The 15,182-nt window shown below is 45.6% G+C and overlaps 1 protein-coding gene and 1 long non-coding RNA gene across 2 annotated transcripts in view; one reads left to right on the top strand and one right to left on the bottom strand.

The window, feature by feature from the left end:
- LOC139111463 (discoidin domain-containing receptor 2) overlaps positions 1-15,182 on the bottom strand; it is a 137,924-nt gene that overhangs the window by 122,053 nt on the left and 689 nt on the right. The window lies entirely within an intron of this gene.
- The window catches only part of LOC139111481 (uncharacterized), a 46,833-nt gene continuing 32,616 nt past the window's right edge, over positions 966-15,182 (top strand). Inside the window, exons 1-2 of the long non-coding RNA XR_011547213.1 lie at positions 966-1,498; positions 1,707-1,753. This is a non-coding gene — a long non-coding RNA (uncharacterized lncRNA). The remainder of the gene's footprint in view (positions 1,499-1,706; positions 1,754-15,182) is intronic.

Raw genomic sequence — 15,182 nt, 5'->3', positions numbered from 1 at the left:
ATCGGCAATTACCGAGCTCTGTTCTGTCCCGGTTACAATCTCGTGAATATACGTTCGATCGAATATTGGTAATGATATTTGCCATGTATGTCCTACAACGCGTTAAATTTCGCAACCGGATCGGGACGTAAATAAGGCCGGCGCTCGGCCTAACGTTGACGGTATTTATTTACTCCCACATTCCTCAGCAGTTGAGCGAGCGGTAGCGAGGCCGTGCCAAAAAATATGTATGCTAAAAATTATTAACGCGGTCGTTGGGGTGGGGGAGACTAGGCGCGGAGGAGTGGGGGCACGTGCGAGCGAGCCGCTAGCGAGCTGCCGCTTCCTCTCCCCACCATCATTTCCTCTCTTGCGACTGAGTACGCAGCACGTGCTCGCGACACAGTGTGCGTAGCGGAAGTGATACACATGTTCGATGTAAGGAAACGTATCCCGGCACGAATCACCTTTCATCCAACTCCTCTCATCCACGGAGAACCTCGGCGAACAGTATCCGTCTCTAGTAAGTTTCCATTAGGCCTTTACGCGTTAATTATACATTCGCATTTCCCCCCAGGGGGGAATTACCTTACAATTAGTTATCAGTCGATGGCTAGAGATCCTCTTTGACCAAACTCTTCGATAATCTAGGCATAAATGAGCATTTCGTGCTGCTAGCAGACTTTCCGCCGGCCGGAAAATTCCATGTGTAGCCAGCAGAATTATCGTAGAATAATGAAAGTTAATCTTTCACGGAGCTCGATAGAAGTGAGACTTTTCGGCGAGCGACGCGACATGTCGAGCAGTTCGATGCTCGTGCTACGTCGGGGTAATAGCGAATAGAATATTTGGGGAAAATTTCATTGCGCCACGCGGTACAGGTGTGTAGCGGACGAGGGCTGAGTGAAGGTCGCCGCGCGAGCGATACACGTATACATCGCGCAATGCTCACGCGGTTACTTTGAGCAATATGACTGCCGGTCAGGAACACGTAGTTAGACGGGCTAATACGCGGCAACAATTAACATCATTTAATAACCGTGAATGGCTAGCCGACGCAAGTCTCTGCATCTCGCGTGATCGATAAGCGGTACGTACATATACATAGAAGATCCACGCAACGAGTAACTTCTCCCGAATTACTTACGACATTTAACTCTTTGCCCGTCGCTCGACTTCGCGTTGCAAAGTGATTCGCTTTATAGTTAACGCTCACATCGCGGTGGGCGGGCTGCACGTTGTGAGAATATTAACTACAACGTAAAACTTGGTTTCTGTTTCAGATGAATATCCGAGGAGAAGCCCCACGCGGAGTGCCGATATTCGCCGTTGTCGAATACACGAACCGCAGCCGGTTCGTCGGATTTATTTCGCGAGCAGCGTAAAGTAGTGTCGCGCGATTCTTAATTTCCGCGTTCACCGCGAGTGTCTTGTGGGTGCATGTGTGAGGGACCTTGACTGTTCTGAGAGGAGGAGGCGGCCTCGGAAAGGCATCAGGCACCAGCGGAGCAACCCCGTGGTAAGCATCATTTCCTTCTTATTTAAAATTAATAACCCTGCCATTTAGATAATTAATATATTTATTTTTTAATTATTTAATTGATAAGTAATTAAAAATCGCGTATAATTTCGCTTCTTTATTTTTTTTCTTTTCCTCTTTTTAACGTCGGATATTATTTTTCACACTTTTACATTTATATTATATTATTTTTTATTTTATGTTACAGTGTCATCGGTAGCAGTAATATAAACTCCGCTGTTGCGCATCAGACCGGTGAGTCACAAGTCTTTTTTTTTACAATTCGTTTTAGAATAATGCATATTGCATACGAAAATTAAAAATTATAAAGTAATAAAGTAGTAAAGTAATTAAAAAAAATTATTATCTCGCGGGGCGAAATAAATCAAGCTGGAGGACGAATTAGCGCGATACTGAGGTATCACTTTTTTTTTTTTTTTTTTTTTTTTTTATCTTTCCCCTTTTGATATCTGACACTTATTTTAACGACACGAAATAAACCTCGGGTGGGAATTAATAAGCATCGTGAAAAAGTAATAACAATTTAAATCTCCACATCTTTTAAAATAGAATCTGAATCCTGCGGGCTCAATGATATTGTTGATAAACCCTTTATTTGAAATGCAAATTGTTATACAATTTAATATAAATACCTGTGCATTCTCTCTTCCTCTCTCTCTCTTCGCGTGAATCTATCTTTTTGTCGTATTCAACGAGGATTAATATCGCGTATCACACCTATCTCTAATTATTTCAATGATAATTATTATTACTGATCATATTATTATTATCTTGTTATAATTATTGTTACAACGATCGCGATTATATTCATTTTTTGCTTATATTCACATCGAACAAAGCTTCCTTTAATTCTTCCGCTCTACGTTCATATGCGCATCATCGTTTTGAATACAGCAATTAATATGTCTTCGTTGCAATATTCGGTTTTAAATCTTTTTAATTTTTTTTTTTTTAATCTTGCAATTCTTTATCTACTAACGCCGGGTGTATGTCAAAAGAATCGGATATACTCGTGCACCCGGCCGTTCGACATGCAATCTGTATTTTATTAGAATAGTTCGGCATCAAGTTTTTTAATAGAACCCAAGATACGGCTGGGCCTTCCTTGCCTATTATTACGTACCGGGAAAACTAAGTTTTTACATCGGCGCGTAACTTGTAAGAAAAGTGGTTAACACGACCGATACTAAAAAAATTTCACTCGTATCTCCGCGTATTAGGTCATCTCGTGATAACGAAAATTGTTTTAGCTTTTCCCCTCTATTTTCTTTTTTCTTTTTTTTTATTAGTTTTAATTTTAAAAAGTAGCCATCATCGAGCTTCGCGTAGCTTTCGCAAAAACGCGGCTGGGTATTTTCGTGGCGCTAGGATTGTTACCGGTTCTGTGGAAAAATATCGTTCTTACGACGCGTATTCTTACCGCCCGGGATATTTTTTATGACAACAACGGTTATTGAATGCGATAGCGATATTTGCTTGGCCGCGGCACGCGGAATCCAATACGTCCGCCCACTCTCGCGGCGAAATTTGCACGTTGCCCGCTTTGGCAGTTTACGTCGACAGTTTGAATCGTTTCCGCGAGCGGCTATCTTTCATTCACGGTGGGCGATATTTGGCCTTTTCATTAAGCGACGAATGCCGCTTGATTAATGGAGTTTGGTTACCGCGCTTGTCGTTGGTTTCCATCGCCGCGAGCCGACAAACGCGTCAGTCACTACGGCGCCCGGAGTTTGTGGAAACGAGCTAGAAACGAAGGTTTTAGCGGAAATCCCCGACGTGGATTGGTGACGGTGCCGGCGAAACGGGTTTTCACGCGACGGGGTGAACAGTTTTGCAAGGCGCGCCGAGAGAACTTAGGTAGAAAGGCACGGGAAGTACAATAGGTTTTTATTTGAGCCCGCGTCAATCGTTTATTAAATGTTTTAAAGACTCGCTCTTGACAAAAAAAAAAAAAAGAAATAAAACAAAAATATGAAAAAGTATAAAAGATATAATTTCAACTTTATCACCGAGCACGCAAGGATAAGTTTTAAATAAAATTTTTTAATTCGTATAAATACGCCGTTATACTTTTTAAGTATAAACTTGTTACAAGTGATATATACAATTTCGTACGGTTCGCTTTTGACTGCGAATGATTAAAAGTACCTTTGAAAGTTGCTTTCGGACGAGATGCGCCAGCGCTAAGGAAATATATTGGACTATTTTGTATTTTACTTTATTAATATTTAAATGCAGCGAAACATGCTAGACGATAAAAGAAAAATAAAAACAGGGCGATGTAGCGATAGCGCGCGCTAGGAAAATTTCTTTTACTTGGTCACGTCGAAGCCGTGACGATCGAAAAAGCGTTGACGCTCGAAAAAAGTGTCCAATTATGAACTCATATTTTTATTCTCGTTTGATTTTTATTGAGACGCGCATACATATATATACAAATATGTAATTATCGGACGGCTTTAATGAAAAATATTCGGGAGGGATGTACATCATATTAAAAACGAAACCCGATCCCCCGACGTATAAAACACCCCGTATGCAACACGCGGCCTTGCACATACGAGTAACATACATCTCCGCCGCGCGGGAATAAAGCGGCCCGCGCTCGGGAATAACCGTCATCGCCGCTCTCGTTTCCGCATAGTTTTCGTATAAAAAAGTCGACGTGGGATCCAGGCGGGGCGGATAGATAAATACGCGGGGATCCACGAACGATTTGCAAAACGAGAACGTCAACGTCGGGCGATCAACGTCGGGTGGCCGGGTCGACTCTCGCGCAAAGGTAGAAAAGGACGGCGCACGTTAAAATCCGTTTTACAGCAAAGCGAGTATATACGCCGTGTATCTTCGCCGACATTATAAAATACTTCTGCGCCAGTGCGCATCAAAAACGGAATTCGCGTTTGTTTCTCCCGTAAAAAGAGCACATTGGCGAACGCGAGCGCGCCCGCGCGCGTGTATCTCCTTCAAAGGGGCAAAAGAACGTATCTCTGTGTCGGTGACGCACGAACGGGAAACGCGACGCGGATACGCCAAGGGGCATCCTCGTACGTGCACGCGTGTTGTAAAACACTTTTGCGCGGTGTGCGCGCATCGGTGGCCGTATGATTCACATGCAAGCGCAACCGAGAGACTCCGGGGCTCTCCTCCAGCTTCTCTTCGCGAGTGCATATAATGCGATCTCATTTTATTCTGCGTACCCTCTCCCCTGCCCTCCCGGAACCCCTCCGTTATCGTTTACGTGCGTATAATGTCGGCGGACGGGCGCTACGCAGCGAGAGGGAAAAAAGCTCCCAGCCTTTTTCCGGGGTTTTCTCGTTTCGCGGGTATTCGTATATATTCCCGGGCGTATCTTGCTCCGGCTTCGATTCTCGTTAACTCCCGCGATGCTTTTCTATCACCGTGCCAGTTACGAGTGAACATTTCGCGTAATTAAACAAGAGAATACTTTGAAACAAGAGTTATTTAAACTCGGCAGTCGCAGGCTGTGTGTCGTGACGTTAAACATTTTCCTCGACCTTTCAAGTAAACATTAAATTTCTAAAAGGAAAAAGAAAAAAAGAAAGAAAGGAGACAAAAAAAAAGTAGAATCTCAGAATATTATTTTCTTTCACGTGACTTTTTATTCTTGTTCGACGTACAATTGTTATAATAATCGCAAAGTAAAGGATATGTAATCCGTCTAGAAATTTGCATTTTCGTGAGATTTAAAGACTTGTTAATTTCCGCTTTTTGTTTTCACAATCGTAAAATGAATGCGCGAAGGGGAAACGTCGATGAAGGCTGCCGCATGTTTTAGAATAACACGCGTGAAATCGCTTTTTCAACGTAGTATCGGCCAATCGAAGAACGCGATAACAGCCGGGAGAGCTTCGCATATATCTTCAATCCTGTAGTGGTGTCTGTCGTTTTTAAAACTATTACATCATCGATAGATCAGCGATACGCTCGCGGTATAACGATGCTGTCGTTTACGCGGCACGGCCGTGGATAGAGGGATGGCGAATGGTCGCGGTCGTCACTACGATAATCGAGAGGTTAACGATCGCGTGTGTGGCGTGGACGGAGGTAGCGTAGAAAACAACGTGACGCGCCGCTATTGATTGTTACGTCGCTCCGCAGCTACGGCGGTGGAGTAACGTCGTGCGTGAACGAGCGAGGCGCCGAGGGGATGGCCCGAAGGGCGAGAAAGGGAGAAAACGGATAGTCGACGAGCGAGTTAGGATAGAAAGAGAAAGACAGGGGGGAGAAAGGGGGAGGGTGAGCGAGAAAGAGAGGAAGCAAGACACGAAGACGATGGGAGAGGAACGGCGAGAGAATGCGCGAGAGCGTATGCTGTTGCAGGCTTCGACCCTCTCGACGTAACAAATTGTTTATTGCCACATGCTCGACTCTCACACCGTTCGGAATGGGGTTGCCGCTCGGCCTCGCGATTCTCTCTCCGTCGATCCTGCCCGACACCCCGCGCCGACTTTCGTCGTACCGGTGACCCGCCGGACTCCCATTTCCCCGTCCTTTCTTCTAATCGTGTTCCGTGTCGCGCGCACGCACGCACACGCGCCCGCGCGTGTACCCCGGCGGACAAGCTCCGCCGCCCGACCGCTCGTCGCGGAGCGCGAGAACGTACGGTTGTTTTTTATTACCCTCTTCGGATCACCCGCGTGGATTTGGTACCGCGCGTCGTCCAATAATGCGGACCGCACAATGCGCGCCTTGTGCGTAAGAACGAGGGGTGAGGCGGGGGGAGGCTTCTTTCCTCCTTTTGTCCGCCGGCATTACGTAGGCCGGATAAAACGACCGTCGAGTACGTGGTATATTCTTCGCCCGTCTTTTCCTTGCCATCCCTCTTTTTCTTTCGCTATCGGCGCTTTGTGGACATCGGATAGAGAGGATAGGGAGCGAAGGATCACTTCTTTCGAGAGACAGGCTCCATTATGAGAATCATAAGAAGGCCGATATAGACCGTTTTTGAGGATCGCGATTTCGGAAGGATCTCGACTAAGAGTGCCGTAATCGTCGTTGGCTTGACGTCGTTTCGGCATTACGGACTTGAATCGAGGAGAGGGTGGCCCGCTCTTTCGACGCGCTCGCGATTCATCCGGATAACACGCGCGCGTTCTTTCTGATCCGTAAAACCGGCGTCGCGCGTAATATCGTTCCGGATATCTCCGAATTCAGACCCCGGAATGCATCGAGGCGGTTAAGCGTCGACGGGAGTAATCGATGAGGCGCTTAAGAGGCGGAAGAAATGGCTCCCGAGCTTGATCTCCGATCACTAATCACTCCGACGGCTACCGCGCTCTCGAAAGAGCACTTTGTTCCGTCGACTTTAATGGGGCCCCCTCCCGTGATTGTTGTTCGGCAAAAATTCAACCGCTAACTAACCGATATAGAAACATCCGGCGCTCTGAAAGGTCAAGTTGGAGAACCTGGGGCGAAGCCCCGAGGATTCTCAATAGAGGAAGTTCGAACGAATGCGCGGCCGGGCGGCTCTTGCAGAAGCTCCGGCTATTTCAAAGAGGAAGAACGGAGTACAAAGAGTATATACAGCGAGACCGCCGGGTTGAGAAGAACAAAGAGAGGGGTCACAGGCGCGATAGGGGCGAGGGGGGAGGAAGAAGAAACAGGCATTGAAACAACCGGGTAGTAGTCGGGAGAAGAGAGACCGGGTGCAGTTCACCGGACAGTCGTTATCTTATTACCGATATCGTATCGCCACTCGCACCTCCGCCTACCTTCGCTTTTCCTCCCGTCTTTCCCCCTATGTCCCTCTCTCTCTCTTTCTCTCTCTCTCTCTCTGTCCTGAACAAATGTTTGCGCCGTGCTGTCGTGGACAGATAGTGGTGCGAACCAACGGCGGACTGGTCCTGCAGGGAACCGCTTCCTGTTTGCCCTCGGGTGTACCACGGGCGGGCGCACATATACACACGCGTTACACAGAGATCCCGCTGATCGCGCGCGATTTCACGCGGTTCCCGAAAGAAACTATCCCGGTAGTCGGTTATCCTCCGTTCGGAAGTTAGCATCCGTTCGCGTCTAGCGTAGCACTTCCTACGGCAATGCAGGTTGCAAGGAACGCTCTTTCGTAATACGCCAGGTGAAACGTATCGTACATCCGGCGCTCTGACTTCCTCATCTTGTCTAAGCAAGCTAATGGCTTTGATAAACTCGTACATTTCACCGTGCTCATTATCCAAGTACGTCTACCGTATTATTTCACGACGGACAGTTTTCTCATTTTTCACGCGGTCGTGATAAAAGTTTAACTATTTTAGAAAAAGAATTTTTTATATTCCATTAAACTCAATAAAACACAGAATAAGTTTATACGTATAGATAATTAATTTTCTCGAAACGTATATAATGGATTAATGTATATAAAAAAAGAAAAGCGACGTTATTTTTGTAACGCAAATTTAATAACTTCTTTTTGGTCTGATTGAAAAGTTCAAGATACTTAAATAATTATTAACTCTTTTCATAAATTTCTCTTCGCTCTGTTACATTCGCGAGCTATTGTGCGCGTAAGTTACGGGATCGAATAATATGTTGTATTATTATAATGCGCAGGGGAAAATACGCGAAAGACTTTTCCACACTACAATATGCTATTAAATTACGCTGAGTTATCACGCTTCGGAAGTTTGCGCTCCCAGACTTCCGATGCAGCTTCCGTACAGGATGGATATGCACTTTCATAATCTATCGCTGATATATGTAAGGCGCGTTTAGAGTAAACTTCCCGGTTAACTTTACGTGTGAACTGCTTCGTAATAATGAAGATGAATATTCATTTTTCATCGATGCGCGTTCCTATTTGCGAGATTTGTGGAAGAATCTTTCTGTAACATATCGCACCAACTTTTGAGATCTGTTGAAATCAATATTAGTTTTTTTTTTAATTCTTTTTTATGTCTTTTTTATTACTTGCTGCGCGAAAGAGGGATTCGTAACCTCCTGTTTCAGGCTTTTTCTAAAGATTCTCGAGATCGCGATATAATTTTAAAAATGTCCAAGTGACTCAATTATTCAAAGCGTTTACGGCGCGGTATTTGAGAAGTCTGAGGGCGCGGCTTAAAATTAGGAAAATCGATTTTGACTATTTTCCAGGGAGAATCGTGAATTAAATCGAATTATTGCATTACGGAAATTTGCGGAGGTATTTTCGTGATGACGCTGTATAAGCATTTTGTACATTCATAATACGCATTCATAATACGCTATCGTTTTAGCTATAAATATATTATGCGCGCTTTAAACGAACTTTCTGATTATGTTTACGACCGGGCTGTCGCTTGGTAATGAAGATAAATTCACGCACGCTTTATCGTCGCGTGATTTGTCGACGGCTATGTGGGAAAATGCGTTCTGCGGGAAATTATCGTATACGTAATTACGTCGACAAAGGCGCCCGTATAAGCAACCGTTTGGCGTCATACTTATTTTTTTTTTTTCTTTTTTATTTTTTTTTTAAATTAGAAAAGACCTAAGTTATACGAAGTTATTGTACATTTAAGAAAATTGCTTTTTTCAATATCGAAAAGTAAAAATGTATCACGGATATAAACCGTATTTTCTCGGAGGGGAATAAAAAAAAAAAAAAAACTTTACAAACTTTAAAGAAATAGAAAGAGGGAAGACGAAGGAGGAAGAGCGGTAGGAGAGTTTCATCGTTCTCGAGACAGAGTAACTGTCTACAGAAATTAATTATCCGCTACACGTTATTTCGTCGGCGGGGGTTATTTTATATAACGTAGCCGAGCCCGCGTGTTTCTTAACGACACGTAGCTCCGTATTTCCACGTTGAGATTAATTGAGACAAAATATCCGAGATACGCAGAGCGCCCGAGCGACACTGCCCCTTGCGCCACGAACACGGTCAGCTAAGTCCTGCGAGCGTGTCGTCCTGAGCAGCCGCTACTTGTTACTGAAAGTTTGCACCTACACGCGGTCGCCGAACGCTTTCTACGATGACGAAATCCTTACGGACCCGCGCTTTCGTAATGCGCTAACCACGCGCGCGCTCGTATATTTTCGTAACGAATAAATGCCGAGGAAACGGTCCCATTATGTACGCGCTAACGACGCCAAAGAGGGCGGACACGTGCGGTACCGGTTCGCGATTTATAGCGAGGGATTAAATCTGATAAATATCAATTTAGCGGTGCGACGGTACGTCGCGAGTACTGGGTTTGTCACATTAGGATACGCGATCTGTCAATCCCAGTTAAATAGCAATATGCAACGAGGGAAATTTAATGGAACAGCATTTAACGCGGCGTATTTTTTTTTTTCTTTTTCTCTTTTTTCTTTTTTTTTTTCTTCTTCTTCTTTCGGATTTTATTCATGACGGCGCTTTCCCAACGAAACTTAGCGGTGCGCAACTCTGAGGAGTGACGATGGCGAGGCACCGGTTTAAACGTACGTAACGCCACGCTATTACCTGGCTGAGTTGCTTTTATATTGGTGGAACGAATCGCTTTACTTGTCCCGCGAGCTGTGCGGCGCAGCATTGCGCTCCTTCGAACTTGAACGACAACTCGAGGCAGCCCCGGGGAGACGAGATCGGCGGCGATAAACCGTGACGAACGAATGCGCGAGCGCTTGTCAGATTATCCGGAAGGTAGCTCGCGAATACGGGCAGCCTCGTGGGAGATTAACCGGAGCAAACGGCTTTCGCCTAATCACTAACGTGGGCCGCTAATCTCGCGCGACGAATAGGCCCTCGCGGATTCGGATTAACCGGCCATTCCGTTGTGCGGCCGGCGCTGACTATCGCCCGCGCTTTTATAACCTGCCTATGCAAAATTGTTGCGGCGCGTATAAATACAGCGAAACGCGAACGGCATGCAGATTTTATAGAACGAAAAGATAAAACTATAGAAAATGTAACATTATCGTAAACGTAGATATATAAACACCTCGCGTAATTGAAATAGTTCTCTAAACGTGAGTGGAATTATCTCGGAGCGTTACGCTGAACGTAATTTTCCACAGGAAATTAGATATCGGTATCACTTCTGGACGGGCGTGAAAGAAAAAGAAAAAAAAGAAAGGAGAAACTACGCCGCGGATACTTATGTATTATTAACGAGATCGTATTTAAACCGTAAAATAAACGCGTGATTGTACGAAGCGGAAAGCCAGTAGTGGTCCTCGAGACAAGTCGCAAAATTTTACTCTCGCGAAGCGAAATAAAGACGGACGCGGCAACTTTGTTCCGGTTGTAGCCCGCCCGGTAATCGATACTTTAATCGCACGGCGTACCGATGATATCGAGCAGAAAATGAGAACGTAATCACGCGAATGTGATCGCATGCGAAACGAGTCGATTATTCATTACACGAGCTGTATGAATCGCTTCGACGTGACGATGCGGCGTGCACGCAATGGCACTTGACGACCCGGCCCGGCGGTTGATTATGCGATAAATATTTCCTAGGCGTGAGATTAGATTAAGTTTCGATATGACCGGTATGACGCCGCGATGCGGCTCATCGAGTGCCGCGGTGAATTGCGAGTGATTGCGATTACGTGCCGACAATGATCTATCTAAAGTCGCCATTCCCGGCGAGCCGGCTTAATAATTGCGCAGATACACAATCGCTAATGACTAGTTGGAATAGTTTTTGCCCGCGAATCGTTCCTCGAGTAGTTACCAAACAAGTCAGCAACGAAATAATATTGAAAGGATTAATTATTCGAATGGGAAAAAAATTTTTTTTTCAAGCTTTACGAAGATACTACGGGCACCTATTATCATTTCGAGCGAATTATTATTTTTAGCGAGGTGCAATTAAAATTGCGAAAGAATAATTAAGATATGAACGTCGTATAAATAGATACTATATTATAACTCTCTCAATAAATTTAATGAATATCAGAAATATTAAATTGAATTCGTACGTGGAATACGTCAAACGCGAAATAATTTCGACGTTTAAATAACATATTGATTTTCCGACTCTACATTTTTTCTTTTTTTATTCATTTTTTTTTTTATTTTTTATTTTTAATTAAATTTTATATTTTACACAGCTTTTATAAATTCTAATTACGATAATGAATTTGTGTTATTACGTATGAAATGGTTAACGTTAATTCGCGCGGGACAGTTTTTCGACGGTGGAGTGTATATCGAATCGTTGAAAATTCGGCCAGCTTTTATCAGGAACTCAACTTATTCCGCTTGAATTCTTAATCAAAGATCGGGTGCACCTTGGTAACAGCCACCTCAATCCCGCGGTTTGCTGAACATTCACTCGAGTGAGTCGGCTTCCCTTCGACCGAAAAGACTTACCGCAGAATTTTTCGAGTTTTCGTTAAAGCTAGCTTTTGTGGACCGATGACGCTAAAGTAATTTCGTGTATTATATTACCATCGGGATATTTAACAAAATTACATTAAAAGAAAAGAAAAGAAGGGAAGGAAAAAAAAAAGTCTTACCCCTTTTCAATAAAAACGGCATAGAACGAAGTAGATATCGCGAAACGAAATAAAGGCTCCTCTCCCACCCGCTGAAAACCGTCCGTTCTAATGTTTACATTTCATTTCGTAATTAAAAACGCAGCAATTAATTTTAATCAAGCGACGCGCGCAAGATGAAAAGAAAAAAAAAAAAATAGGGAAAGAAAAAAAACGTGGCGCCGGCGCGTTGATTTTTAATCGCCCGGTACTTTTTGTACCTTTCCATTGCGGTTGCACCCGTATTTACCGTATCCACCCGAAAATGAACCGTTGCCAAGGGAGTGCCGTTTGTACCGGAAATGTATATAGTTCGGCTGCACATTAGAGGCACGCGCGAACGTGGCGCGGCTCGCCCGTTAATTTCATTGTTCTGTTTATTTCCCCGTGAATGAAATTAAAATAGCTTCCTCTCGGACACGAGATGCCCCCGCCGGTTGACGGCCGGGGTCGAGACGGCGGTTTCGCGGGAAACGGCGTAACGTAAGGGCCTCGGCCCAGGAGGTACAAGGACCTTATTGCGACTCCACCTTTTTAATTAAAGTTTGAAACTGAAGTAGAAAGCGCATGCGAGAGAGTGCTCTCTCGAGGAGGCGGGAGAGCGCGGCGCATAAAATAGTCAAGTGTAGCTTTCCCAGCGAGCGCCGTCATCTCGCTTGTTTAACATTCTGTCCATTACAAAATGAGTGGCTGAGCGAGTCGACCGAATATCTCGCTGTCGAGATGTAATTTCTGGAAACATGTAATTTGCTGGCAGGTCGTCACGTTTAGCTGATGTATTCTCCGACGCTATGAGGGTGGGCGACGAAGAGGGTAGGAGAGGAGAGAGAGAGAGAGAGAAAGAAAAAAATTATCGAGAGAATTTCTCGTTAACGAAATGGTTTCGAATTGACTTCTGCATATGTCGCCGAGCGAGATAAATTGAAGTGGCGGAGCTCTTCGGGTTGGCATTATCTTTTTTTTTTTGTCGTTGTTTTATTGAAAAGCGGATCACGTATACCTGGACATAAACACGCGTCGCGACTAGCGCAATCTGCACCGGTGTCTCGTATCTAATTCGCTTTCTTAAGCTTTATAGCGCTATTCTATTGTCTACGGGCGCCATTAATTTCGCTAATGGTTAATCGATAGACAGGCGAGTTGCGGGTACTATCCTACGGTCGCAGTTCACGTGTAATTGTACGGATTCGAGCGATCTGCAGGAAGCAAGAAGTACAATAAAGCTACAATAAAGGTACTCGGCTGGGGGTTGCTCTATAGATGTAGGTAGGAACGGCAGTTGGTAGTTAGACACCTGTTCGCGGCACAGGCTACGTACCGAGGGCGCGTGTACGCCGAGGTAACGTGAGGAGGGAAGGGGGGGGGGAAAAAATGAAGAAAAAGGCACCCCCGACAAGAGAGACAAGACACGAGAGAGCGATCGGGAAGAGGAATTATAACCGGCGAGAACGGAAGGTGCTATTTATTATCGGCCTCGTGGGGGCACAATGGCTCCTCGCGACTGCTGATTGATGTTCTCGCCTTTAGTCACTGTCGGACGTGCGCTATATTTACAACAATCCGCCTAACCCCGTACATCATCGAAGAAAAGCGCCGCCGAGTCATGTTGCACGTTGCGAATACTGGCGTACTCGGCCGCGCCCGCCCCGGCCGCGCGCCCTCCCCCCCCCTCCCCCTCGCCCTTTCGTCGGATTCAATTATTCCCCATCGCGCTGATTTGCGCTATAAACTTCGGTAATTAAAGTGATAGAATTATTCAACGGCGGTGTAGCCGCCGCCCGATATGAATCCGTGTTTCGGGCGCGGGCTCTACGTGCTATTTACACAATTTCGAAATATACCGTTTCGCTTCGGCGTACAATTCACGTTTGTTCACAAAGGGAACCTATTTTGACGGAGCGCGGGCGCTACGCGCGGGTAAACGCGCCGATTGCCGAGTTAATTATTTACGCAACGAATTTATCACGAAAATGTTATGACCGATTAATTGCGCGGGGGAGAGAGGAAGGGGGGGGATTAAAATTCAGAGAAATATAAATGCGAACGCTTGGCGGGGCGTTGCCGCGAAATAAATCGGCGTGCCCGAAAGTCTAGAACGTCGCGCGCCAGTCAGGGAGTAATCAGCTGAATGTCGCTCGTCCGACGCAGCCCATTCCGGAATGTGACGTGTGCCACGCACAGGGACTTACGTGACGAGAATTAGTTATCTCGCGGAAGCAACCAGTGGCGTAGATTCTCCCCCCATGCGGTAGATTCCGGTAAACGTTCGCGAGCCCTAAAAAGATCCCCCGACGCGTCGAGCGCGCGTCGCAGACTTCGACAGGTCCTTCGGCGGCCGCGCTGGCGGAGGTTCACGCGCGAATCTTTTTAGAACTCTGCCGAGGACGCGATTGAAGCGTGTGCGCGATGAAGCGGCGAGACGACTGACGCAAAGAGCCGACGCGTGACGCGCGTCCGTGTGCCGTTCGTACTTAACGCGCGGCGAAGTTGCGGATAGCGCGAAGGCGAGATGCGCTTTCCGCGCCGTCGCTATCGCGATCGTTTAAAACTCTCCGGTGTCGGGAAGGCTTGATAACGTAAGCACGGTTTTATCCGGGCCACTATCTCGCGATGCCGCGTTATTAATTGCGCGCCGGGCGTACTTGCTCAATTGCCGAGAAATTGTCGGCGCGTCTCTTCGGCGAGCCCCAGCGAAAGATACGCGTGACGCGATTACCGCGTCGGGTGATATCATCGGCCGACGCTCTCGTCGATGGGCACAACGCGTTTTCCGCGCGATTGACCGAGTCCGAACGCGTAATCATGAAACGCGAACTGTATCGTGTTTACAATGGTCGGTGATCGTTTAGAATCGCTCGACGCGCGCCTCGATCTGTCACGATTTCTCGACATTTATGGCCCCGAATTTTTCCCATTACCGAGAGAACGCACATTTTCTTTCGAGAAACGAATCTCATAAAGTTTATCATTGATTCGATAAAGAACCTTGCAAACGTAGTCGAATAAAAGAGCGACGTTTAGATTTTCTCTCGATTTAATTTTTTAAATAAAATAGAATACATTTTTTATATTTAGGTTATTAGATTGAAGATGAGCAAATCTTATTGTATTACTTCTGAGTAATATTCTGATATATCACGATCATATCATAAAAATAAAATTTGCAAAGGCGAAGTGCGTTTTTCAACAATACCGCAAC

Source organism: Cardiocondyla obscurior, linkage group LG24 (genome assembly GCF_019399895.1).
Source record: "Cardiocondyla obscurior isolate alpha-2009 linkage group LG24, Cobs3.1, whole genome shotgun sequence".
Classification (NCBI taxonomy): Eukaryota; Metazoa; Arthropoda; class Insecta; order Hymenoptera; family Formicidae; genus Cardiocondyla; species Cardiocondyla obscurior.
Note: the sequence above shows the minus strand (reverse complement) of the source record. Positions and strands in the feature narration are given on the sequence as shown.